The sequence below is a fragment of the Pleurodeles waltl genome, chromosome 8, assembly GCF_031143425.1.
Source record: "Pleurodeles waltl isolate 20211129_DDA chromosome 8, aPleWal1.hap1.20221129, whole genome shotgun sequence".
NCBI lineage: Eukaryota > Metazoa > Chordata > Amphibia > Caudata > Salamandridae > Pleurodeles > Pleurodeles waltl.
This window is the reverse complement of record NC_090447.1, coordinates 1,516,735,132-1,516,761,639: the sequence shown is the minus strand read 5'-3', so window position 1 is coordinate 1,516,761,639 and position 26,508 is coordinate 1,516,735,132. Positions and strand designations below refer to the sequence as shown.

Here is a 26,508-nt window from a genome sequence, read left to right as displayed (position 1 = left end):
GCAGAAGGATACAGCATACTTTAACACATAGATGTACCCTCCTAGTGATTGATCAGATGCCCACTTGTTGCCTACAATGATTAAGAATCATCAGGAAGGTATTCTTTGACAACTGGCCGAAATAGCTCAGTTGTGAGAGCTTTAGACTGAAGATCTAAAGGTCCCTGGTTCAATCCCGGGTTTCGGCAAGGACTGAGCACCTAGCTAATTAGGAGTAGTTCTCTCTTGGAGTCAGCTTCAGTAGACATTTTAGTTCATAGATGAAACCTTTCAATAACCTGATCGACATACCATCAGTAGAGCACAGCACTTGCGTTCTATCTTCCTTTCAAAATGGCTTCCACCTCTCTTGCCTTCAGCTTTGACTTCCATTATTTCCAGTTTCTATCTTGATTTTAATGTAAAGCTTAGGCTGCATCATCTTCTATTTTCCCATGAACCAAGCTGTCAGATGATATAGCTTGCTTACTCATCCCACACATTTGTGTGCCTATTCAGAGTTTGGAATAAAAGAAGTACCTAGGTTGCGCACCAAAAAAGTAAATGAGTAAATGCACCCAGTTAGCTGCAGAAGGATACCGGAAGTTTAAGACATAGCTGTACCCTCAAAGTGAATGATTTCGAGGTGTATGTCTTGTCTACAATGATTAAGAAGAAAACGGAGGGACCTGTGAAATAACTGGCCGAAATAGCTCAGTTGGGAGAGCGTTAGACTGAAGATCTAAAGGTCCCTGGTTCAATCCCGGGTTTCGGCTTAAACTCAGAAGACAGCTTGTTAGGCGTGTTTCTTTCTTGGATTCAGCTTCTGGTGACGTTTTATTTAATTGATAAAACCTTTCATCAACCTAATTGACATACCATCAGTACAAGACAGTACTTGTTTTCTATCTTCCTTTCAAAATGGATTCCACCTCTCTTGCCTTCAGCTTTGACTTCCATTATTTACTGTTTCTGTCTTGATTTTTAGGTAACCCGCAGTCTGCATCAGTCTCCATCTTCCCTTGAACCAAAGTGTCGGATGAAATAGCTTGCTTACTCATGCCACACATTTCTGTGCATTAGATTGCTAGCCTATTTAGAGTTTAGAAAAAAAGAAATACCTAGCTTGCACAATAAAAAACGAATTCCCTAATTACACCCAGTTAACTGGAGAAGGATACAGCAAAGTTTAAGACATAGCTGTACCCTCACAGTGAATGATTTAGACTTCTGTGTCTTGTCTACAATGATTAAAAATGATACGGAAAGCTTTTCATGACACCCGGCTAAAATATCTCAGTTGGGAGAATGTTAGACTAAAGATAAAAAAGGTCCTTGGTTCAATCCTGGGTTGTGCCAAAGACCAAGCACTCAGCTTGTTAGGCATGTTTCTTTCTTGGAATCACTCTCAAGTGACATTTTATTTCATTGATAAAAACTTGCATCAACCTGATCGACATGCCATCGGTACAAAAGAGCACCTATTTTCTATCTTCCTTTCAAAATGGCTTCCACCTCTCTTGCCTTCAGCTTTGACTTCCATTATTTCCCGTTTCTATCTTGATTTTAATGTAAACCGTAGCCGGCGTCATCTTCCATTTTCCCATGAGCCAAACTGTCAGATGATATAGCTTGCTCGGTCATGCCACACATTTCTGTTTATGAGAGTGGTAGCCTATTCAGAGTTTAGAAAAAAAGAAGTACCTACCTCGCGTAGCAAAAAAGTAAAGGAGTAATTGCCCCCAGTTAGCTACAGAAGGATACAGCAAAGTGTAACACATAGCTGTTCCCTCACAGTGAATGATTGCGACTTATATTTCTTGTCTACAATGATTAACAATAATAAGGAAGGCACTGTGAAAAAACGGGCTGAAAGAGCTCAGTTGCGAGGACGTCAAACTTTAGATCTAAGGGTCCCTGGTTAAATCCTTGGTTTGGTCAAAGACTGAGCAGCTAGTTCGTCAGGCAAGTTTCTTTTTTGGAGTCAGCTTCCGGTGACGTTTTATTTAATTAATAAAACCGTTCATCAACCTAATTGACATACCATCAGTACAAGACAGTACGTGTTTTCTATCTTTCTTTGAAAATGGATTCCACCTCTCTTGCCTTCAGCTTTGACTTCCATTATTTGCCGTTTCTATCTCGATTTTAGGGTAAACTGTAGCCTGCATCATTTTCCATCTAACCTTGGACCAAAGTGTCAGATGATATAGCTTGCTTCCTCATGCCACACATTTCTGTGTATTAGATTGCTAGCCTATTTAGCGTTTAGAAAAAAAGAAATACCTAGCTTGCGCAATAAAAAATAAATTGACTAATTGTGCCCAGTTAGCTGCAGAAGGATACAGCATACTTTAACACATAGATGTACCCTCCTAGTGATTGATCAGATGCCCACTTGTTTCCTACAATGATTAAGAATCATCAGGAAGGTATTCTCTGACAACTGGCCAAAATAGCTCAGTTGGGAGAGCGTTAGACTGAAGATCTAAAGGTCCCTGGTTCAATCCCGGGTTTCGGCAAGGACTGAGCACCTAGCTAATTAGGTGTAGTTCTCTCTTGGAGTCAGCTTCAGTAGACATTTTAGTTCATAGATGAAACCTTTCAATAACCTGATCGACATACCATCAGTAGAGCACAGCACTTGCGTTCTATCTTCCTTTGAAAATGGCTTCCACCTCTCTTGCCTTCAGCTTTGACTTCCATTATTTCCAGTTTCTATCTTGATTTTAATGTAAAGCTTAGGCTGCATCATCTTCTATTTTCCCATGAACCAAGCTGTCAGATGATATAGCTTGCTTACTCATCCCACACATTTGTGTGCCTATTCAGAGTTTGGAATAAAAGAAGTACCTAGGTTGCGCACCAAAAAAGTAAATGAGTAAATGCACCCAGTTAGCTGCAGAAGGATACCGGAAGTTTAAGACATAGCTGTACCCTCAAAGTGAATGATTTCGAGGTGTATGTCTTGTCTACAATGATTAAGAAGAAAACGGAGGGACCTGTGAAATAACTGGCCGAAATAGCTCAGTTGGGAGAGCGTTAGACTGAAGATCTAAAGGTCCCTGGTTCAATCCCGGGTTTTGGCAAAGACTCAGAAGACAGCTTGTTAGGCGTGTTTCTTTCTTGGATTCAGCTTCTGGTGACGTTTTATTTAATTGATAAAACCTTTCATCGACCTAATTGACATACCATCAGTACAAGACAGTACTTGTTTTCTATCTTCCTTTCAAAATGGATTCCACCTCTCTTGCCTTCAGCTTTGACTTCCATTATTTACTGTTTCTGTCTTGATTTTTAGGTAACCCGCAGTCTGCATCAGTCTCCATCTTCCCTTGAACCAAAGTGTCGGATGAAATAGCTTGCTTACTCATGCCACACATTTCTGTGCATTAGATTGCTAGCCTATTTAGAGTTTAGAAAAAAAGAAATACCTAGCTTGCACAATAAAAAACGAATTCCCTAATTACACCCAGTTAACTGGAGAAGGATACAGCAAAGTTTAAGACATAGCTGTACCCTCACAGTGAATGATTTAGACTTCTGTGTCTTGTCTACAATGATTAAAAATGATACGGAAAGCTTTTCATGACACCTGGTTTAAATATCTCAGTTGGGAGAATGTTAGACTAAAGATAAAAAAAGGTCCTTGGTTCAATCCTAGGTTGTGCCAAAGACCAAGCACTCAGCTTGTTAGGCATGTTTCTTTCTTGGAGTCACTCTCAAGGGACATTTTATTTCATTGATAAAAACTTGCATCAACCTGATCGACATGCCATCGGTACAAAAGAGCACTTATTTTCTATCTTCCTTTCAAAATGGCTTCCACCTCTCTTGCCTTCAGCTTTGACTTCCATTATTTCCCGTTTCTATCTTGATTTTGATGTAAACCGTAGGCGGCGTCATCTTCCATTTTCCCATGAGCCAAACTGTCAGATGATATAGCTTGCTTAGTCATGCCACACATTTCTGTTTATGAGAATGGTAGCCTATTCAGAGTTTAGAAAAAAAGAAGTACCTAGCTCGCGTAGCAAAAAAGTAAAGGAGTAATTGCCCCCAGTTAGCTACAGAAGGATACAGCAAAGTGTAACACATAGCTGTACCCTCACAGTGAATGATTGCGACTTATATTTCTTGTCTACAATGATTAATAATAATAAGGAAGGCACTGTGAAAAAACGGGCTGAAAGAGCTCAGTTGCGAGGACGTCAAACTTTAGATCTAAGGGTCCCTGGTTAAATTCTTGGTTTGGTCAAAGACTGAGCAGCTAGTTCGTCAGGCAAGTTTCTTTTTTGGAGTCAGCTTCCGGTGACGTTTTATTTAATTAATAAAACCTTTCATCAACCTAATTGACATACCATCAGTACAAGACAGTACGTGTTTTCTATCTTCCTTTGAAAATGGATTCCACCTCTCTTGCCTTCAGCTTTGACTTCCATTATTTCCCGTTTCTATCTCGATTTTAGGGTAAACTGTAGCCTGCATCATTTTCCATCTAACCTTGGACCAAAGTGTCAGATGATATAGCTTGCTTCCTCATGCCACACATTTCTGTGTATTAGATTGCTAGCCTATTTAGCGTTTAGAAAAAAAGAAATACCTAGCTTGCGCAATAAAAAATGAATTGACTAATTGTGCCCAGTTAGCTGCAGAAGGATACAGCATACTTTAACACATAGATGTACCCTCCTAGTGATTGATCAGATGCCCACTTGTTGCCTACAATGATTAAGAATCATCAGGAAGGTATTCTTTGACAACTGGCCGAAATAGCTCAGTTGGGAGAGCGTTAGACTGAAGATCTAAAGGTCCCTGGTTCAATCCCGGGTTTTGGCAAGGAGTGAGCACCTAGCTAATTAGGTGTAGTTCTCTCTTGGAGTCAGCTTCAGTAGACATTTTAATTCATAGATGAAACCTTTCAATAACCTGATCGACATACCATCAGTAGAGCACAGCACTTGCGTTCTATCTTCCTTTCAAAATGACTTCCACCTCTCTTGCCTTCAGCTTTGACTTCCATTATTTCCAGTTTCTATCTTGATTTTAATGTAAAGCTTAGGCTGCATCATCTTCTATTTTCCCATGAACCAAGCTGTCAGATGATATAGCTTGCTTACTCATCCCACACATTTGTGTGCCTATTCAGAGTTTGGAATAAAAGAAGTACCTAGGTTGCGCACCAAAAAAGTAAATGAGTAAATGCACCCAGTTAGCTGCAGAAGGATACCGGAAGTTTAAGACATAGCTGTACCCTCAAAGTGAATGATTTCGAGGTGTATGTCTTGTCTACAATGATTAAGAAGAAAACGGAGGGACCTGTGAAATAACTGGCCGAAATAGCTCAGTTGGGAGAGTGTTAGACTGAAGATCTAAAGGTCCCTGGTTCAATCCCGGGTTTCGACAAAGACTCAGAAGGCAGCTTGTTAGGCGTGTTTCTTTCTTGGATTCAGCTTCTAGTGACGTTTTATTTAATTGATAAAACCTTTCATCAACCTAATTGACATACCATCAGTACAAGACAGTACGTGTTTTCTATCTTCCTTTGAAAATGGTTTCCACCTCTCTTGCCTTCAGCTTTGACTTCGATTATTTGCCGTTTCTATCTCGATTTTAGGGTAAACTGTAGCCTGCATCATTTTCCATCTAACCTTGGACCAAAGTGTCAGATGATATAGCTTGCTTCCTCATGCCACACATTTCTGTGTATTAGATTGCTAGCCTATTTAGCGTTTAGAAAAAAAGAAATACCTAGCTTGCGCAATAAAAAATAAATTGACTAATTGTGCCCAGTTAGCTGCAGAAGGATACAGCATACTTTAACACATAGATGTACCCTCCTAGTGATTGATCAGATGCCCACTTGTTGCCTACAATGATTAAGAATCATCAGGAAGGTATTCTCTGACAACTGGCCGAAATAGCTCAGTTGGGAGAGCGTTAGACTGAAGATCTAAAGGTCCCTGGTTCAATCCCGGGTTTCGGCAAGGACTGAGCACCTAGCTAATTAGGTGTAGTTCTCTCTTGGAGTCAGCTTCAGTAGACATTTTAGTTCATAGATGAAACCTTTCAATAACCTGATCGACATACCATCAGTAGAGCACAGCACTTGCGTTCTATCTTCCTTTCAAAATGGCTTCCACCTCTGTTGCCTTCAGCTTTGACTTCCATTATTTCCAGTTTGTATCTTGATTTTAATGTAAAGCTTAGGCTGCATCATCTTCTATTTTCCCATGAACCAAGCTGTCAGATGATATAGCTTGCTTACTCATCCCACACATTTGTGTGCCTATTCAGAGTTTGGAATAAAAGAAGTACCTAGGTTGCGCACCAAAAAAGTAAATGAGTAAATGCACCCAGTTAGCTGCAGAAGGATACCGGAAGTTTAAGACATAGCTGTACCATCAAAGTGAATGATTTGGAGGAGTATGTCTTGTCTACAATGATTAAGAAGAAAACGGAGGGAGCTGTGAAATAACTGGCCGAAATAGCTCAGTTGGGAGAGCGTTAGACTGAAGATCTAAAGGTCCCTGGTTCAATCCCGGGTTTCGGCAAAGACTCAGAAGACAGCTTTTTAGGCGTGTTTCTTTCTTGGATTCAGCTTCTGGTGACGTTTTATTTAATTGATAAAACCTTTCATCAACCTAATTGACATACCATCAGTACAAGACAGTACTTGTTTTCTATCTTCCTTTCAAAATGGATTCCACCTCTCTTGCCTTCAGCTTTGACTTCCATTATTTACTGTTTCTATCTTGATTTTTAGGTAACCCGCAGTCTGCATCAGTCTCCATCTTCCCTTGAACCAAAGTGTCGGATGAAATAGCTTGCTTACTCATGCCACACATTTCTGTGCATTAGATTGCTAGCCTATTTAGAGTTTAGAAAAAAAGAAATACCTAGCTTGCAGAATAAAAAACAAATTCCCTAATTACACCCAGTTAACTGGAGAAGGATACAACAAAGTTTAAGACATAGCTGTACCCTCACAGTGAATGATTTAGACTTCTGTGTCTTGTCTACAATGATTAAAAATGATACGGAAAGCTTTTCATGACACCTGGCTAAAATATCTCAGTTAGGATAATGTTAGACTAAAGATAAAAAAGGTCCTTGGTTCAATCCTGGGTTGTGCCAAAGACCAAGCACTCAGCTTGTTAGGCATGTTTCTTTCTTGGAGTCACTCTCAAGTGACATTTTATTTCATTGATAAAAACTTGCATCAACCTGATCGACATGCCATCGGTACAAAAGAGAACTTATTTTCTATCTTCCTTTCAAAATGGCTTCCACCTCTCTTGCCTTCAGCTTTGACTTCCATTATTTCCCGTTTCTATCTTGATTTTAATGTAAACCGTAGCCGGCGTCATCTTCCATTTTCCCATGAGCCAAACTGTCAAATGATATAGCTTGCTTGGTCATGCCACACATTTCTGTTTATGAGAGTGGTAGCCTATTCAGAGTTTAGAAAAAAAGAAGTACCTACCTCGCGTAGCAAAAAAGTAAAGGAGTAATTGCCCCCAGTTAGCTACAGAAGGATACAGCAAAGTGTAACACATAGCTGTACCCTCACAGTGAATGATTGCGACTTATATTTCTTGTCTACAATGATTAACAATAATAAGGAAGGCACTGTGAAAAAACGGGCTGAAAGAGCTCAGTTGCGAGGACGTCAAACTTTAGATCTAAGGGTCCCTGGTTAAATCCTTGGTTTGGTCAAAGACTGAGCAGCTAGTTCGTCAGGCAAGTTTCTTTTTTGGAGTCAGCTTCCGGTGACGTTTTATTTAATTAATAAAACCTTTCATCAACCTAATTGACATACCATCAGTACAAGACAGTACGTGTTTTCTATCTTTCTTTGAAAATGGATTCCACCTCTCTTGCCTTCAGCTTTGACTTCCATTATTTGCCGTTTCTATCTCGATTTTAGGGTAAACTGTAGCCTGCATCATTTTCCATCTAACCTTGGACCAAAGTGTCAGATGATATAGCTTGCTTCCTCATGCCACACATTTCTGTGTATTAGATTGCTAGCCTATTTAGCGTTTAGAAAAAAAGAAATACCTAGCTTGCGCAATAAAAAATAAATTGACTAATTGTGCCCAGTTAGCTGCAGAAGGATACAGCATACTTTAACACATAGATGTACCCTCCTAGTGATTGATCAGATGCCCACTTGTTGCCTGCAATGATTAAGAATCATCAGGAAGGTATTCTCTGACAACTGGCCGAAATAGCTCATTTGGGAGAGCGTTAAACTGAAGATCTAAAGCTCTCTGGTTCAATCCCGGGTTTTGGCAAGGACTGAGCACCTAGCTAATTAGGTGTAGTTCTCTCTTGGAGTCAGCTTCAGTAGACATTTTAGTTCATAGATGAAACCTTTTAATAACCTGTTCGACATACCATCAGTAGAGCACAGCACTTGCGTTCTATCTTCCTTTCAAAATGGCTTCCACCTCTCTTGCCTTCAGCTTTGACTTCCATTATTTCCAGTTTCTATCTTGATTTTAATGTAAAGCTTAGGCTGCATCATCTTCCATTTTCCCATGAACCAAGCTGTCAGATGATATAGCTTGCTTACTCATCCCACACATTTGTGTGCCTATTCAGAGTTTGGAATAAAAGAAGTACCTAGGTTGCGCACCAAAAAAGTAAATGAGTAATTGCACCCAGTTAGCTGCAGAAGGATACCGGAAGTTTAAGACATAGCTGTACCCTCAAAGTGAATGATTTCGAGGTGTATGTCTTGTCTACAATGATTAAGAAGAATACGGAGGGACCTGTGAAATAAGTGGCCGAAATAGCTCAGTTGGGAGAGCGTTAGACTGAAGATCTAAAGGTCCCTGGTTCAATCCCGGGTTTCGGCAAAGACTCAGAAGACAGCTTGTTAGGCGTGTTTCTTTCTTGGATTCAGCTTCTGGTGACGTTTTATTTAATTGATAAAACCTTTCATCGACCTAATTGACATACCATCAGTACAAGACAGTACTTGTTTTCTATCTTCCTTTCAAAATGGATTCCACCTCTCTTGCCTTCAGCTTTGACTTCCATTATTTACTGTTTCTGTCTTGATTTTTAGGTAACCCGCAGTCTGCATCAGTCTCCATCTTCCCTTGAACCAAAGTGTCGGATGAAATAGCTTGCTTACTCATGCCACACATTTCTGTGCATTAGATTGCTAGCCTATTTAGAGTTTAGAAAAAAAGAAATACCTAGCTTGCACAATAAAAAACGAATTCCCTAATTACACCCAGTTAACTGGAGAAGGATACAGCAAAGTTTAAGACATAGCTGTACCCTCACAGTGAATGATTTAGACTTCTGTGTCTTGTCTACAATGATTAAAAATGATACGGAAAGCTTTTCATGACACCTGGCTAAAATATCTCAGTTGGGAGAATGTTAGACTAAAGATAAAAAAGGTCCTTGGTCCAATCCTGGGTTGTGCCAAAGACCAAGCACTCAGCTTGTTAGGCATGTTTCTTTCTTGGAGTCACTCTCAAGTGACATTTTATTTCATTGATAAAAACTTGCATCAACCTGATCGACATGCCATCGGTACAAAAGAGCACTTATTTTCTATCTTCCTTTCAAAATGGCTTCCACCTCTCTTGCCTTCAGCTTTGACTTCCATTATTTCCCGTTTCTATCTTGATTTTGATGTAAACCGTAGGCGGCGTCATCTTCCATTTTCCCATGAGCCAAACTGTCAGATGATATAGCTTGCTTAGTCATGCCACACATTTCTGTTTATGAGAGTGGTAGCCTATTCAGAGTTTAGAAAAAAAGAAGTTCCTAGCTCGCGTAGCAAAAAAGTAAAGGAGTAATTGCCCCCAGTTAGCTACAGAAGGATACAGCAAAGTGTAACACATAGCTGTACCCTCACAGTGAATGATTGCGACTTATATTTCTTGTCTACAATGATTAATAATAATAAGGAAGGCACTGTGAAAAAACGGGCTGAAAGAGCTCAGTTGCGAGGACGTCAAACTTTAGATCTAAGGGTCCCTGGTTAAATTCTTGGTTTGGTCAAAGACTGAGCAGCTAGTTCGTCAGGCAAGTTTCTTTTTTGGAGTCAGCTTCCGGTGACGTTTTATTTAATTAATAAAACCTTTCATCAACCTAATTGACATACCATCAGTACAAGACAGTACGTGTTTTCTATCTTCCTTTGAAAATGGATTCCACCTCTCTTGCCTTCAGCTTTGACTTCCATTATTTCCCGTTTCTATCTCGATTTTAGGGTAAACTGTAGCCTGCATCATTTTCCATCTAACCTTGGACCAAAGTGTCAGATGATATAGCTTGCTTCCTCATGCCACACATTTCTGTGTATTAGATTGCTAGCCTATTTAGCGTTTAGAAAAAAAGAAATACCTAGCTTGCGCAATAAAAAATAAATTGACTAATTGTGCCCAGTTAGCTGCAGAAGGATACAGCATACTTTAACACATAGATGTACCCTCCTAGTGATTGATCAGATGCCCACTTGTTGCCTACAATGATTAAGAATCATCAGGAAGGTATTCTTTGACAACTGGCCGAAATAGCTCAGTTGGGAGAGCGTTAGACCGAAGATCTAAAGGTCCCTGGTTCAATCCCGGGTTTTGGCAAGGACTGAGCACCTAGCTAATTAGGTGTAGTTCTCTCTTGGAGTCAGCTTCAGTAGACATTTTAGTTCATAGATGAAACCTTTCAATAACCTGATCGACATACCATCAGTAGAGCACAGCACTTGCGTTCTATCTTCCTTTGAAAATGGCTTCCACCTCTCTTGCCTTCAGCTTTGACTTCCATTATTTCCAGTTTCTATCTTGATTTTAATGTAAAGCTTAGGCTGCATCATCTTCTATTTTCCCATGAACCAAGCTGTCAGATGATATAGCTTGCTTACTCAGCCCACACATTTGTGTGCCTATTCAGAGTTTGGAATAAAAGAAGTACCTAGGTTGCGCACCAAAAAAGTAAATGAGTAAATGCACCCAGTTAGCTGCAGAAGGATACCGGAAGTTTAAGACATAGCTGTACCCTCAAAGTGAATGATTTCGAGGTGTATGTCTTGTCTACAATGATTAAGAAGAAAACGGAGGGACCTGTGAAATAACTGGCCGAAATAGCTCAGTTGGGAGAGTGTTAGACTGAAGATCTAAAGGTCCCTGGTTCAATCCCGGGTTTCGACAAAGACTCAGAAGGCAGCTTGTTAGGCGTGTTTCTTTCTTGGATTCAGCTTCTGGTGACGTTTTATTTAATTGATAAAACCTTTCATCAACCTAATTGACATACCATCAGTACAAGACAGTACGTGTTTTCTATCTTCCTTTGAAAATGGTTTCCACCTCTCTTGCCTTCAGCTTTGACTTCGATTATTTGCCGTTTCTATCTCGATTTTAGGGTAAACTGTAGCCTGCATCATTTTCCATCTAACCTTGGACCAAAGTGTCAGATGATATAGCTTGCTTCCTCATGCCACACATTTCTGTGTATTAGATTGCTAGCCTATTTAGCGTTTAGAAAAAAAGAAATACCTAGCTTGCGCAATAAAAAATAAATTGACTAATTGTGCCCAGTTAGCTGCAGAAGGATACAGCATACTTTAACACATAGATGTACCCTCCTAGTGATTGATCAGATGCCCACTTGTTGCCTACAATGATTAAGAATCATCAGGAAGGTATTCTCTGACAACTGGCCGAAATAGCTCAGTTGGGAGAGCGTTAGACTGAAGATCTAAAGGTCCCTGGTTCAATCCCGGGTTTCGGCAAGGACTGAGCACCTAGCTAATTAGGTGTAGTTCTCTCTTGGAGTCAGCTTCAGTAGACATTTTAGTTCATAGATGAAACCTTTCAATAACCTGATCGACATACCATCAGTAGAGCACAGCACTTGCGTTCTATCTTCCTTTCAAAATGGCTTCCACCTCTGTTGCCTTCAGCTTTGACTTCCATTATTTCCAGTTTGTATCTTGATTTTAATGTAAAGCTTAGGCTGCATCATCTTCTATTTTCCCATGAACCAAGCTGTCAGATGATATAGCTTGCTTACTCATCCCACACATTTGTGTGCCTATTCAGAGTTTGGAATAAAAGAAGTACCTAGGTTGCGCACCAAAAAAGTAAATGAGTAAATGCACCCAGTTAGCTGCAGAAGGATACCGGAAGTTTAAGACATAGCTGTACCATCAAAGTGAATGATTTGGAGGTGTATGTCTTGTCTACAATGATTAAGAAGAAAACGGAGGGAGCTGTGAAATAACTGGCCGAAATAGCTCAGTTGGGAGAGCGTTAGACTGAAGATCTAAAGATCCCGGGTTTCGGCAAAGACACAGAAGACAGCTTTTTAGGCGTGTTTCTTTCTTGGATTCAGCTTCTGGTGACGTTTTATTTAATTGATAAAACCTTTCATCAACCTAATTGACATACCATCAGTACAAGACAGTACTTGTTTTCTATCTTCCTTTCAAAATGGATTCCACCTCTCTTGCCTTCAGCTTTGACTTCCATTATTTACTGTTTCTATCTTGATTTTTAGGTAACCCGCAGTCTGCATCAGTCTCCATCTTCCCTTGAACCAAAGTGTCGGATGAAATAGCTTGCTTACTCATGCCACACATTTCTGTGCATTAGATTGCTAGCCTATTTAGAGTTTAGAAAAAAAGAAATACCTAGCTTGCAGAATAAAAAACAAATTCCCTAATTACACCCAGTTAACTGGAGAAGGATACAACAAAGTTTAAGACATAGCTGTACCCTCACAGTGAATGATTTAGACTTCTGTGTCTTGTCTACAATGATTAAAAATGATACGGAAAGCTTTTCATGACACCTGGCTAAAATATCTCAGTTAGGATAATGTTAGACTAAAGATAAAAAAGGTCCTTGGTTCAATCCTGGGTTGTGCCAAAGACCAAGCACTCAGCTTGTTAGGCATGTTTCTTTCTTGGAGTCACTCTCAAGTGACATTTTATTTCATTGATAAAAACTTGCATCAACCTGATCGACATGCCATCGGTACAAAAGAGAACTTATTTTCTATCTTCCTTTCAAAATGGCTTCCACCTCTCTTGCCTTCAGCTTTGACTTCCATTATTTCCCGTTTCTATCTTGATTTTAATGTAAACCGTAGCCGGCGTCATCTTCCATTTTCCCATGAGCCAAACTGTCAAATGATATAGCTTGCTTGGTCATGCCACACATTTCTGTTTATGAGAGTGGTAGCCTATTCAGAGTTTAGAAAAAAAGAAGTACCTACCTCGCGTAGCAAAAAAGTAAAGGAGTAATTGCCCCCAGTTAGCTACAGAAGGATACAGCAAAGTGTAACACATAGCTGTACCCTCACAGTGAATGATTGCGACTTATATTTCTTGTCTACAATGATTAACAATAATAAGGAAGGCACTGTGAAAAAACGGGCTGAAAGAGCTCAGTTGCGAGGACGTCAAACTTTAGATCTAAGGGTCCCTGGTTAAATCCTTGGTTTGGTCAAAGACTGAGCAGCTAGTTCGTCAGGCAAGTTTCTTTTTTGGAGTCAGCTTCTGGTGACGTTTTATTTAATTGATAAAACCTTTCATCAACCTAATTGACATACCATCAGTACAAGACAGTACGTGTTTTCTATCTTTCTTTGAAAATGGATTCCACCTCTCTTGCCTTCAGCTTTGACTTCCATTATTTGCCGTTTCTATCTCGATTTTAGGGTAAACTGTAGCCTGCATCATTTTCCATCTAACCTTGGACCAAAGTGTCAGATGATATAGCTTGCTTCCTCATGCCACACATTTCTGTGTATTAGATTGCTAGCCTATTTAGCGTTTAGAAAAAAAGAAATACCTAGCTTGCGCAATAAAAAATAAATTGACTAATTGTGCCCAGTTAGCTGCAGAAGGATACAGCATACTTTAACACATAGATGTACCCTCCTAGTGATTGATCAGATGCCCACTTGTTGCCTGCAATGATTAAGAATCATCAGGAAGGTATTCTCTGACAACTGGCCGAAATAGCTCATTTGGGAGAGCGTTAAACTGAAGATCTAAAGCTCTCTGGTTCAATCCCGGGTTTTGGCAAGGACTGAGCACCTAGCTAATTAGGTGTAGTTCTCTCTTGGAGTCAGCTTCAGTAGACATTTTAGTTCATAGATGAAACCTTTTAATAACCTGTTCGACATACCATCAGTAGAGCACAGCACTTGCGTTCTATCTTCCTTTCAAAATGGCTTCCACCTCTCTTGCCTTCAGCTTTGACTTCCATTATTTCCAGTTTCTATCTTGATTTTAATGTAAAGCTTAGGCTGCATCATCTTCCATTTTCCCATGAACCAAGCTGTCAGATGATATAGCTTGCTTACTCATCCCACACATTTGTGTACCTATTCAGAGTTTGGAATAAAAGAAGTACCTAGGTTGCGCACCAAAAAAGTAAATGAGTAATTGCACCCAGTTAGCTGCAGAAGGATACCGGAAGTTTAAGACATAGCTGTACCCTCAAAGTGAATGATTTCGAGGTGTATGTCTTGTCTACAATGATTAAGAAGAATACGGAGGGACCTGTGAAATAAGTGGCCGAAATAGCTCAGTTGGGAGAGCGTTAGACTGAAGATCTAAAGGTCCCTGGTTCAATCCCGGGTTTCGGCAAAGACTCAGAAGACAGCTTGTTAGGCGTGTTTCTTTCTTGGATTCAGCTTCTGGTGACGTTTTATTTAATTGATAAAACCTTTCATCGACCTAATTGACATACCATCAGTACAAGACAGTACTTGTTTTCTATCTTCCTTTCAAAATGGATTCCACCTCTCTTGCCTTCAGCTTTGACTTCCATTATTTACTGTTTCTGTCTTGATTTTTAGGTAACCCGCAGTCTGCATCAGTCTCCATCTTCCCTTGAACCAAAGTGTCGGATGAAATAGCTTGCTTACTCATGCCACACATTTCTGTGCATTAGATTGCTAGCCTATTTAGAGTTTAGAAAAAAAGAAATACCTAGCTTGCACAATAAAAAACGAATTCCCTAATTACACCCAGTTAACTGGAGAAGGATACAGCAAAGTTTAAGACATAGCTGTACCCTCACAGTGAATGATTTAGACTTCTGTGTCTTGTCTACAATGATTAAAAATGATACGGAAAGCTTTTCATGACACCTGGCTAAAATATCTCAGTTGGGAGAATGTTAGACTAAAGATAAAAAAGGTCCTTGGTCCAATCCTGGGTTGTGCCAAAGACCAAGCACTCAGCTTGTTAGGCATGTTTCTTTCTTGGAGTCACTCTCAAGTGACATTTTATTTCATTGATAAAAACTTGCATCAACCTGATCGACATGCCATCGGTACAAAAGAGCACTTATTTTCTATCTTCCTTTCAAAATGGCTTCCACCTCTCTTGCCTTCAGCTTTGACTTCCATTATTTCCCGTTTCTATCTTGATTTTGATGTAAACCGTAGGCGGCGTCATCTTCCATTTTCCCATGAGCCAAACTGTCAGATGATATAGCTTGCTTAGTCATGCCACACATTTCTGTTTATGAGAGTGGTAGCCTATTCAGAGTTTAGAAAAAAAGAAGTACCTAGCTCGCGTAGCAAAAAAGTAAAGGAGTAATTGCCCCCAGTTAGCTACAGAAGGATACAGCAAAGTGTAACACATAGCTGTACCCTCACAGTGAATGATTGCGACTTATATTTCTTGTCTACAATGATTAATAATAATAAGGAAGGCACTGTGAAAAAACGGGCTGAAAGAGCTCAGTTGCGAGGACGTCAAACTTTAGATCTAAGGGTCCCTGGTTAAATTCTTGGTTTGGTCAAAGACTGAGCAGCTAGTTCGTCAGGCAAGTTTCTTTTTTGGAGTCAGCTTCCGGTGACGTTTTATTTAATTAATAAAACCTTTCATCAACCTAATTGACATACCATCAGTACAAGACAGTACGTGTTTTCTATCTTCCTTTGAAAATGGATTCCACCTCTCTTGCCTTCAGCTTTGACTTCCATTATTTCCCGTTTCTATCTCGATTTTAGGGTAAACTGTAGCCTGCATCATTTTCCATCTAACCTTGGACCAAAGTGTCAGATGATATAGCTTGCTTCCTCATGCCACACATTTCTGTGTATTAGATTGCTAGCCTATTTAGCGTTTAGAAAAAAAGAAATACCTAGCTTGCGCAATAAAAAATAAATTGACTAATTGTGCCCAGTTAGCTGCAGAAGGATACAGCATACTTTAACACATAGATGTACCCTCCTAGTGATTGATCAGATGCCCACTTGTTGCCTACAATGATTAAGAATCATCAGGAAGGTATTCTTTGACAACTGGCCGAAATAGCTCAGTTGGGAGAGCGTTAGACTGAAGATCTAAAGGTCCCTGGTTCAATCCCGGGTTTTGGCAAGGACTGAGCACCTAGCTAATTAGGTGTAGTTCTCTCTTGGAGTCAGCTTCAGTAGACATTTTAGTTCATAGATGAAACCTTTCAATAACCTGATCGACATACCATCAGTAGAGCACAGCACTTGCGTTCTATCTTCCTTTGAAAATGGCTTCCACCTCTCTTGCCTTCAGCTTTGACTTCCATTATTTCCAGTTTCTATCTTGATTTTAATGTAAAGCTTAGGCTGCATCATCTTCTATTTTCCCATGAACCAAGCTGTCAGATGATATAGCTTGCTTACTCATCCCACACATTTGTGTGCCTATTCAGAGTTTGGAATAAAAGAAGTACCTAGGTTGCGCACCAAAAAAGTAAATGAGTAATTGCACCCAGTTAGCTGCAGAAGGATACCGGAAGTTTAAGACATAGCTGTACCCTCAAAGTGAATGATTTCGAGGTGTATGTCTTGTCTACAATGATTAAGAAGAAAACGGAGGGACCTGTGAAATAACTGGCCGAAATAGCTCAGTTGGGAGAGTGTTAGACTGAAGATCTAAAGGTCCCTGGTTCAATCCCGGGTTTCGACAAAGACTCAGAAGGCAGCTTGTTAGGCGTGTTTCTTTCTTGGATTCAGCTTCTGGTGACGTTTTATTTAATTGATAAAACCTTTCATCAACCTAATTGACATACCATCAGTACAAGACAGTACGTGTTTTCTATCTTCCTTTGAAAATGGTTTCCACCTCTCTTGCCTTCAGCTTTGACTTCGATTATTTGCCGTTTCTATCTCGATTTTAGGGTAAACTGTAGCCTGCATCATTTTCCATCTAACCTTGGACCAAAGTGTCAGATGATATAGCTTGCTTCCTCATGCCACACATTTCTGTGTATTAGATTGCTAGCCTATTTAGCGTTTAGAAAAAAAGAAATACCTAGCTTGCGCAATAAAAAATAAATTGACTAATTGTGCCCAGTTAGCTGCAGAAGGATACAGCATACTTTAACACATAGATGTACCCTCCTAGTGATTGATCAGATGCCCACTTGTTGCCTACAATGATTAAGAATCATCAGGAAGGTATTCTCTGACAACTGGCCGAAATAGCTCAGTTGGGAGAGCGTTAGACTGAAGATCTAAAGGTCCCTGGTTCAATCCCGGGTTTCGGCAAGGACTGAGCACCTAGCTAATTAGGTGTAGTTCTCTCTTGGAGTCAGCTTCAGTAGACATTTTAGTTCATAGATGAAACCTTTCAATAACCTGATCGACATACCATCAGTAGAGCACAGCACTTGCGTTCTATCTTCCTTTCAAAATGGCTTCCACCTCTGTTGCCTTCAGCTTTGACTTCCATTATTTCCAGTTTGTATCTTGATTTTAATGTAAAGCTTAGGCTGCATCATCTTCTATTTTCCCATGAACCAAGCTGTCAGATGATATAGCTTGCTTACTCATCCCACACATTTGTGTGCCTATTCAGAGTTTGGAATAAAAGAAGTACCTAGGTTGCGCACCAAAAAAGTAAATGAGTAAATGCACCCAGTTAGCTGCAGAAGGATACCGGAAGTTTAAGACATAGCTGTACCATCAAAGTGAATGATTTGGAGGTGTATGTCTTGTCTACAATGATTAAGAAGAAAACGGAGGGAGCTGTGAAATAACTGGCCGAAATAGCTCAGTTGGGAGAGCGTTAGACTGAAGATCTAAAGGTCCCTGGTTCAATCCCGGGTTTCGGCAAAGACTCAGAAGACAGCTTTTTAGGCGTGTTTCTTTCTTGGATTCAGCTTCTGGTGACGTTTTATTTAATTGATAAAACCTTTCATCAACCTAATTGACATACCATCAGTACAAGACAGTACTTGTTTTCTATCTTCCTTTCAAAATGGATTCCACCTCTCTTGCCTTCAGCTTTGACTTCCATTATTTACTGTTTCTATCTTGATTTTTAGGTAACCCGCAGTCTGCATCAGTCTCCATCTTCCCTTGAACCAAAGTGTCGGATGAAATAGCTTGCTTACTCATGCCACACATTTCTGTGCATTAGATTGCTAGCCTATTTAGAGTTTAGAAAAAAAGAAATACCTAGCTTGCAGAATAAAAAACAAATTCCCTAATTACACCCAGTTAACTGGAGAAGGATACAACAAAGTTTAAGACATAGCTGTACCCTCACAGTGAATGATTTAGACTTCTGTGTCTTGTCTACAATGATTAAAAATGATACGGAAAGCTTTTCATGACACCTGGCTAAAATATCTCAGTTAGGATAATGTTAGACTAAAGATAAAAAAGGTCCTTGGTTCAATCCTGGGTTGTGCCAAAGACCAAGCACTCAGCTTGTTAGGCATGTTTCTTTCTTGGAGTCACTCTCAAGGGACATTTTATTTCATTGATAAAAACTTGCATCAACCTGATCGACATGCCATCGGTACAAAAGAGAACTTATTTTCTATCTTCCTTTCAAAATGGCTTCCACCTCTCTTGCCTTCAGCTTTGACTTCCATTATTTCCCGTTTCTATCTTGATTTTAATGTAAACCCTAGCCGGCGTCATCTTCCATTTTCCCATGAGCCAAACTGTCAGATGATATAGCTTGCTTGGTCATGCCACACATTTCTGTTTATGAGAGTGGTAGCCTATTCAGAGTTTAGAAAAAAAGAAGTACCTACCTCGCGTAGCAAAAAAGTAAAGGAGTAATTGCCCCCAGTTAGCTACAGAAGGATACAGCAAAGTGTAACACATAGCTGTACTCTCACAGTGAATGATTGCGACTTATATTTCTTGTCTACAATGATTAACAATAATAAGGAAGGCACTGTGAAAAAACGGGCTGAAAGAGCTCAGTTGCGAGGACGTCAAACTTTAGATCTAAGGGTCCCTGGTTAAATCCTTGGTTTGGTCAAAGACTGAGCAGCTAGTTCGTCAGGCAAGTTTCTTTTTTGGAGTCAGCTTCCGGTGACGTTTTATTTAATTAATAAAACCTTTCATCAACCTAATTGACATACCATCAGTACAAGACAGTACGTGTTTTCTATCTTTCTTTGAAAATGGATTCCACCTCTCTTGCCTTCAGCTTTGACTTCCATTATTTGCCGTTTCTATCTCGATTTTAGGGTAAACTGTAGCCTGCATCATTTTCCATCTAACCTTGGACCAAAGTGTCAGATGATATAGCTTGCTTCCTCATGCCACACATTTCTGTGTATTAGATTGCTAGCCTATTTAGCGTTTAGAAAAAAAGAAATACCTAGCTTGCGCAATAAAAAATAAATTGACTAATTGTGCCCAGTTAGCTGCAGAAGGATACAGCATACTTTAACACATAGATGTACCCTCCTAGTGATTGATCAGATGCCCACTTGTTGCCTACAATGATTAAGAATCATCAGGAAGGTATTCTCTGACAACTGGCCGAAATAGCTCATTTGGGAGAGCGTTAAACTGAAGATCTAAAGCTCTCTGGTTCAATCCCGGGTTTTGGCAAGGACTGAGCACCTAGCTAATTAGGTGTAGTTCTCTCTTGGAGTCAGCTTCAGTAGACATTTTAGTTCATAGATGAAACCTTTTAATAACCTGTTCGACATACCATCAGTAGAGCACAGCACTTGCGTTCTATCTTCCTTTCAAAATGGCTTCCACCTCTCTTGCCTTCAGCTTTGACTTCCATTATTTCCAGTTTCTATCTTGATTTTAATGTAAACCTTAGGCTGCATCATCTTACATTTTCCCATGAACCAAGCTGTCAGATGATATAGCTTGCTTACTCATCCCACACATTTGTGTGCCTATTCAGAGTTTGGAATAAAAGAAGTACCTAGGTTGCGCACCAAAAAAGTAAATGAGTAATTGCACCCAGTTAGCTGCAGAAGGATACCGGAAGTTTAAGACATAGCTGTACCCTCAAAGTGAATGATTTCGAGGTGTATGTCTTGTCTACAATGATTAAGAAGAATACGGAGGGACCTGTGAAATAAGTGGCCGAAATAGCTCAGTTGGGAGAGCGTTAGATTGAAGATCTAAAGGTCCCTGGTTCAATCCCGGGTTTTGGCAAGGACTGAGCACCTAGCTAATTAGGTGTAGTTCTCTCTTGGAGTCAGCTTCAGTAGACATTTTAGTTCATAGATGAAACCTTTTAATAACCTGATCAACATACCATCAGTAGAGCACAGCACTTGCGTTCTATCTTCCTTTCAAAATGGCTTCCACCTCTGTTGCCTTCAGCTTTGACTTCCATTATTTCCAGTTTCTATCTTGATTTTAATTTAAAGCTTAGGCTGCATCATCTTCCATTTTCCCATGAACCAAGCTGTCAGATGATATAGCTTGCTTACTCATCCCACACATTTGTGTGCCTATTCAGAGTTTGGAATAAAAGAAGTACCTAGGTTGCGCACCAAAAAAGTAAATGAGTAATTGCACCCAGTTAGCTGCAGAAGGATACCGGAAGTTTAAGACATAGCTGTACCCTCAAAGTGAATGATTTCGGGGTGTATGTCTTGTCTACAATGATTAAGAAAAATACGGAGGGACCTGCGCAATAAGTGGCCGAAATAGCTCAGTTGGGAGAGCGTTAGACTGAAGATCTAAAGGTCCCTGGTTCAATCCCGGGTTTCGGCAAAGACTCAGAAGACAGCTTGTTAGGCGTGTTTCTTTCTTGGAGTCAGCTTCCGGGGACGTTTTATTTAATTAATAAAACCTTTCATCAACCTAATTGACATACCATCAGTACAAGACAGTACTTGTTTTCTAACTTCTTTTCAAAATGGATTCCACCTCTCTTGCCTTCAGCTTTGACTTCCATTATTTGCCGTTTCTATCTCGATTTTAGGGTAAACTGTAGCCTGCATCATTTTCCATCTAACCTTGGACCAAAGTGTCAGATGATATAGCTTGCTTCCTCATGCCACACATTTCTGTGTATTAGATTGCTAGCCTATTTAGCGTTTAGAAAAAAAGAAATACCTAGCTTGCGCAATAAAAAATAAATTGACTAATTGTGCCCAGTTAGCTGCAGAAGGATACAGCATACTTTAACACATAGATGTACCCTCCTAGTGATTGATCAGATGCCCACTTGTTGCCTGCAATGATTAAGAATCATCAGGAAGGTATTCTCTGACAACTGGCCGAAATAGCTAATTTGGGAGAGCGTTAAACTGAAGATCTAAAGCTCTCTGGTTCAATCCCGGGTTTTGGCAAGGACTGAGCACCTAGCTAATTAGGTGTAGTTCTCTCTTGGAGTCAGCTTCAGTAGACATTTTAGTTCATAGATGAAACCTTTTAATAACCTGTTCGACATACCATCAGTAGAGCACAGCACTTGCGTTCTATCTTCCTTTCAAAATGGCTTCCACCTCTCTTGCCTTCAGCTTTGACTTCCATTATTTCCAGTTTCTATCTTGATTTTAATGTAAAGCTTAGGCTGCATCATCTTCCATTTTCCCATGAACCAAGCTGTCAGATGATATAGCTTGCTTACTCATCCCACACATTTGAGTGCCTATTCAGAGTTTGGAATAAAAGAAGTACCTAGGTTGCGCACCAAAAAAGTAAATGAGTAATTGCACCCAGTTAGCTGCAGAAGGATACCGGAAGTTTAAGACATAGCTGTACCCTCAAAGTGAATGATTTCGAGGTGTATGTCTTGTCTACAATGATTAAGAAGAATACGGAGGGACCTGTGAAATAAGTGGCCGAAATAGCTCAGTTGGGAGAGCGTTAGACTGAAGATCTAAAGGTCCCTGGTTCAATCCCGGGTTTCGGCAAAGACTCAGAAGACAGCTTGTTAGGCGTGTTTCTTTCTTGGATTCAGCTTCTGGTGACGTTTTATTTAATTGATAAAATCTTTCATCAACCTAATTGACATACCATCAGTACAAGACAGTACTTGTTTTCTATCTTCCTTTCAAAATGGATTCCACCTCTCTTGCCTTCAGCTTTGACTTCCATTATTTACTGTTTCTGTCTTGATTTTTAGTTAACCCGCAGTCTGCATCAGTCTCCATCTTCCCTTGAACCAAAGTGTCGGATGAAATAGCTTGCTTACTCATGCCACACATTTCTGTGCATTAGATTGCTAGCCTATTTAGAGTTTAGAAAAAAAGAAATACCTAGCTTGCACAATAAAAAACGAATTCCCTAATTACACCCAGTTAACTGGAGAAGGATACAGCAAAGTTTAAGACATAGCTGTACCCTCACAGTGAATGATTTAGACTTCTGTGTCTTGTCTACAATGATTAAAAATGATACGGAAAGCTTTTCATGACACCTGGCTAAAATATCTCAGTTGGGAGAATGTTAGACTAAAGATAAAAAAGGTCCTTGGTCCAATCCTGGGTTGTGCCAAAGACCAAGCACTCAGCTTGTTAGGCATGTTTCTTTCTTGGAGTCACTCTCAAGTGACATTTTATTTCATTGATAAAAACTTGCATCAACCTGATCGACATGCCATCGGTACAAAAGAGCACTTATTTTCTATCTTCCTTTCAAAATGGCTTCCACCTCTCTTGCCTTCAGCTTTGACTTCCATTATTTCCCGTTTCTATCTTGATTTTGATGTAAACCGTAGGCGGCGTCATCTTCCATTTTCCCATGAGCCAAACTGTCAGATGATATAGCTTGCTTAGTCATGCCACACATTTCTGTTTATGAGAGTGGTAGCCTATTCAGAGTTTAGAAAAAAAGAAGTACCTAGCTCGCGTAGCAAAAAAGTAAAGGAGTAATTGCCCCCAGTTAGCTACAGAAGGATACAGCAAAGTGTAACACATAGCTGTACCCTCACAGTGAATGATTGCGACTTATATTTCTTGTCTACAATGATTAATAATAATAAGGAAGGCACTGTGAAAAAACGGGCTGAAAGAGCTCAGTTGCGAGGACGTCAAACTTTAGATCTAAGGGTCCCTGGTTAAATTCTTGGTTTGGTCAAAGACTGAGCAGCTAGTTCGTCAGGCAAGTTTCTTTTTTGGAGTCAGCTTCCGGTGACGTTTTATTTAATTAATAAAACCTTTCATCAACCTAATTGACATACCATCAGTACAAGACAGTACGTGTTTTCTATCTTCCTTTGAAAATGGATTCCACCTCTCTTGCCTTCAGCTTTGACTTCCATTATTTCCCGTTTCTATCTCGATTTTAGGGTAAACTGTAGCCTGCATCATTTTCCATCTAACCTTGGACCAAAGTGTCAGATGATATAGCTTGCTTCCTCATGCCACACATTTCTGTGTATTAGATTGCTAGCCTATTTAGCGTTTAGAAAAAAAGAAATACCTAGCTTGCGCAATAAAAAATAAATTGACTAATTGTGCCCAGTTAGCTGCAGAAGGATACAGCATACTTTAACACATAGATGTACCCTCCTAGTGATTGATCAGATGCCCACTTGTTGCCTACAATGATTAAGAATCATCAGGAAGGTATTCTTTGACAACTGGCCGAAATAGCTCAGTTGGGAGAGCGTTAGACTGAAGATCTAAAGGTCCCTGGTTCAAACATGGGTTTTGGCTAGGACTGAGCACCTAGCTAATTAGGTGTAGTTCTCTCTTGGAGTCAGCTTCAGTAGACATTTTAGTTCATAGATGAAACCTTTCAATAACCTGATCGACATACCATCAGTAGAGCACAGCACTTGCGTTCTATCTTCCTTTGAAAATGGCTTCCACCTCTCTTGCCTTCAGCTTTGACTTCCATTATTTCCAGTTTCTATCTTGATTTTAATGTAAAGCTTAGGCTGCATCATCTTCTATTTTCCCATGAACCAAGCTGTCAGATGATATAGCTTGCTTACTCAGCCCACACATTTGTGTGCCTATTCAGAGTTTGGAATAAAAGAAGTACCTAGGTTGCGCACCAAAAAAGTAAATGAGTAAATGCACCCAGTTAGCTGCAGAAGGATACCGGAAGTTTAAGACATAGCTGTACCCTCAAAGTGAATGATTTCGAGGTGTATGTCTTGTCTACAATGATTAAGAAGAAAACGGAGGGACCTGTGAAATAACTGGCCGAAATAGCTCAGTTGGGAGAGTGTTAGACTGAAGATCTAAAGGTCCCTGGTTCAATCCCGGGTTTCGACAAAGACTCAGAAGGCAGCTTGTTAGGCGTGTTTCTTTCTTGGATTCAGCTTCTGGTGACGTTTTATTTAATTGATAAAACCTTTCATCAACCTAATTGACATACCATCAGTACAAGACAGTACGTGTTTTCTATCTTCCTTTGAAAATGGTTTCCACCTCTCTTGCCTTCAGCTTTGACTTCGATTATTTGCCGTTTCTATCTCGATTTTAGGGTAAACTGTAGCCTGCATCATTTTCCATCTAACCTTGGACCAAAGTGTCAGATGATATAGCTTGCTTCCTCATGCCACACATTTCTGTGTATTAGATTGCTAGCCTATTTAGCGTTTAGAAAAAAAGAAATACCTAGCTTGCGCAATAAAAAATAAATTGACTAATTGTGCCCAGTTAGCTGCAGAAGGATACAGCATACTTTAACACATAGATGTACCCTCCTAGTGATTGATCAGATGCCCACTTGTTGCCTACAATGATTAAGAATCATCAGGAAGGTATTCTCTGACAACTGGCCGAAATAGCTCAGTTGGGAGAGCGTTAGACTGAAGATCTAAAGGTCCCTGGTTCAATCCCGGGTTTCGGCAAGGACTGAGCACCTAGCTAATTAGGTGTAGTTCTCTCTTGGAGTCAGCTTCAGTAGACATTTTAGTTCATAGATGAAACCTTTCAATAACCTGATCGACATACCATCAGTAGAGCACAGCACTTGCGTTCTATCTTCCTTTCAAAATGGCTTCCACCTCTGTTGCCTTCAGCTTTGACTTCCATTATTTCCAGTTTGTATCTTGATTTTAATGTAAAGCTTAGGCTGCATCATCTTCTATTTTCCCATGAACCAAGCTGTCAGATGATATAGCTTGCTTACTCATCCCACACATTTGTGTGCCTATTAAGAGTTTGGAATAAAAGAAGTACCTAGGTTGCGCACCAAAAAAGTAAATGAGTAAATGCACCCAGTTAGCTGCAGAAGGATACCGGAAGTTTAAGACATAGCTGTACCATCAAAGTGAATGATTTGGAGGTGTATGTCTTGTCTACAATGATTAAGAAGAAAACGGAGGGAGCTGTGAAATAACTGGCCGAAATAGCTCAGTTGGGAGAGCGTTAGACTGAAGATCTAAAGGTCCCTGGTTCAATCCCGGGATTCGGCAAAGACTCAGAAGACAGCTTTTTAGGCGTGTTTCTTTCTTGGATTCAGCTTCTGGTGACGTTTTATTTAATTGATAAAACCTTTCATCAACCTAATTGACATACCATCAGTACAAGACAGTACTTGTTTTCTATCTTCCTTTCAAAATGGATTCCACCTCTCTTGCCTTCAGCTTTGACTTCCATTATTTACTGTTTCTATCTTGATTTTTAGGTAACCCGCAGTCTGCATCAGTCTCCATCTTCCCTTGAACCAAAGTGTCGGATGAAATAGCTTGCTTACTCATGCCACACATTTCTGTGCATTAGATTGCTAGCCTATTTAGAGTTTAGAAAAAAAGAAATACCTAGCTTGCAGAATAAAAAACAAATTCCCTAATTACACCCAGTTAACTGGAGAAGGATACAACAAAGTTTAAGACATAGCTGTACCCTCACAGTGAATGATTTAGACTTCTGTGTCTTGTCTACAATGATTAAAAATGATACGGAAAGCTTTTCATGACACCTGGCTAAAATATCTCAGTTAGGATAATGTTAGACTAAAGATAAAAAAGGTCCTTGGTTCAATCCTGGGTTGTGCCAAAGACCAAGCACTCAGCTTGTTAGGCATGTTTCTTTCTTGGAGTCACTCTCAAGGGACATTTTATTTCATTGATAAAAACTTGCATCAACCTGATCGACATGCCATCGGTACAAAAGAGAACTTATTTTCTATCTTCCTTTCAAAATGGCTTCCACCTCTCTTGCCTTCAGCTTTGACTTCCATTATTTCCCGTTTCTATCTTGATTTTAATGTAAACCCTAGCCGGCGTCATCTTCCATTTTCCCATGAGCCAAACTGTCAGATGATATAGCTTGCTTGGTCATGCCACACATTTCTGTTTATGAGAGTGGTAGCCTATTCAGAGTTTAGAAAAAAAGAAGTACCTACCTCGCGTAGCAAAAAAGTAAA

The 26,508-nt window shown here is 39.9% G+C and overlaps 16 non-coding genes across 16 annotated transcripts; all 16 read left to right on the top strand.

Moving 5' to 3' along the window:
* Positions 1-682: 682 nt before the first annotated feature.
* TRNAF-GAA (transfer RNA phenylalanine (anticodon GAA)) lies at positions 683-755 on the top strand. Its single transcript has one exon. It is a non-coding gene; the product is annotated as a tRNA-Phe (tRNA).
* A 1,673-nt stretch (positions 756-2,428) lies between these two features.
* Positions 2,429-2,501, top strand: TRNAF-GAA (transfer RNA phenylalanine (anticodon GAA)). The gene has a single exon. It is a non-coding gene; the product is annotated as a tRNA-Phe (tRNA).
* A 494-nt stretch (positions 2,502-2,995) lies between these two features.
* Positions 2,996-3,068, top strand: TRNAF-GAA (transfer RNA phenylalanine (anticodon GAA)). The gene has a single exon. It is a non-coding gene; the product is annotated as a tRNA-Phe (tRNA).
* Positions 3,069-4,742: 1,674 nt separating this feature from the next.
* Positions 4,743-4,815, top strand: TRNAF-GAA (transfer RNA phenylalanine (anticodon GAA)). Its single transcript has one exon. It is a non-coding gene; the product is annotated as a tRNA-Phe (tRNA).
* Positions 4,816-5,890: 1,075 nt separating this feature from the next.
* TRNAF-GAA (transfer RNA phenylalanine (anticodon GAA)) lies at positions 5,891-5,963 on the top strand. The gene has a single exon. It is a non-coding gene; the product is annotated as a tRNA-Phe (tRNA).
* Positions 5,964-6,457: 494 nt separating this feature from the next.
* On the top strand, positions 6,458-6,530 carry TRNAF-GAA (transfer RNA phenylalanine (anticodon GAA)). The gene has a single exon. It is a non-coding gene; the product is annotated as a tRNA-Phe (tRNA).
* Positions 6,531-8,770: 2,240 nt separating this feature from the next.
* Positions 8,771-8,843, top strand: TRNAF-GAA (transfer RNA phenylalanine (anticodon GAA)). The gene has a single exon. It is a non-coding gene; the product is annotated as a tRNA-Phe (tRNA).
* A 2,821-nt stretch (positions 8,844-11,664) lies between these two features.
* Positions 11,665-11,737, top strand: TRNAF-GAA (transfer RNA phenylalanine (anticodon GAA)). The gene has a single exon. It is a non-coding gene; the product is annotated as a tRNA-Phe (tRNA).
* Positions 11,738-14,532: 2,795 nt separating this feature from the next.
* TRNAF-GAA (transfer RNA phenylalanine (anticodon GAA)) lies at positions 14,533-14,605 on the top strand. Its single transcript has one exon. It is a non-coding gene; the product is annotated as a tRNA-Phe (tRNA).
* A 1,673-nt stretch (positions 14,606-16,278) lies between these two features.
* TRNAF-GAA (transfer RNA phenylalanine (anticodon GAA)) lies at positions 16,279-16,351 on the top strand. The gene has a single exon. It is a non-coding gene; the product is annotated as a tRNA-Phe (tRNA).
* A 1,075-nt stretch (positions 16,352-17,426) lies between these two features.
* TRNAF-GAA (transfer RNA phenylalanine (anticodon GAA)) lies at positions 17,427-17,499 on the top strand. The gene has a single exon. It is a non-coding gene; the product is annotated as a tRNA-Phe (tRNA).
* A 494-nt stretch (positions 17,500-17,993) lies between these two features.
* Positions 17,994-18,066, top strand: TRNAF-GAA (transfer RNA phenylalanine (anticodon GAA)). The gene has a single exon. It is a non-coding gene; the product is annotated as a tRNA-Phe (tRNA).
* A 2,240-nt stretch (positions 18,067-20,306) lies between these two features.
* On the top strand, positions 20,307-20,379 carry TRNAF-GAA (transfer RNA phenylalanine (anticodon GAA)). Its single transcript has one exon. It is a non-coding gene; the product is annotated as a tRNA-Phe (tRNA).
* Positions 20,380-20,873: 494 nt separating this feature from the next.
* TRNAF-GAA (transfer RNA phenylalanine (anticodon GAA)) lies at positions 20,874-20,946 on the top strand. The gene has a single exon. It is a non-coding gene; the product is annotated as a tRNA-Phe (tRNA).
* A 1,075-nt stretch (positions 20,947-22,021) lies between these two features.
* Positions 22,022-22,094, top strand: TRNAF-GAA (transfer RNA phenylalanine (anticodon GAA)). The gene has a single exon. It is a non-coding gene; the product is annotated as a tRNA-Phe (tRNA).
* A 2,821-nt stretch (positions 22,095-24,915) lies between these two features.
* Positions 24,916-24,988, top strand: TRNAF-GAA (transfer RNA phenylalanine (anticodon GAA)). Its single transcript has one exon. It is a non-coding gene; the product is annotated as a tRNA-Phe (tRNA).
* The last annotated feature ends 1,520 nt before the right edge of the window (positions 24,989-26,508 follow it).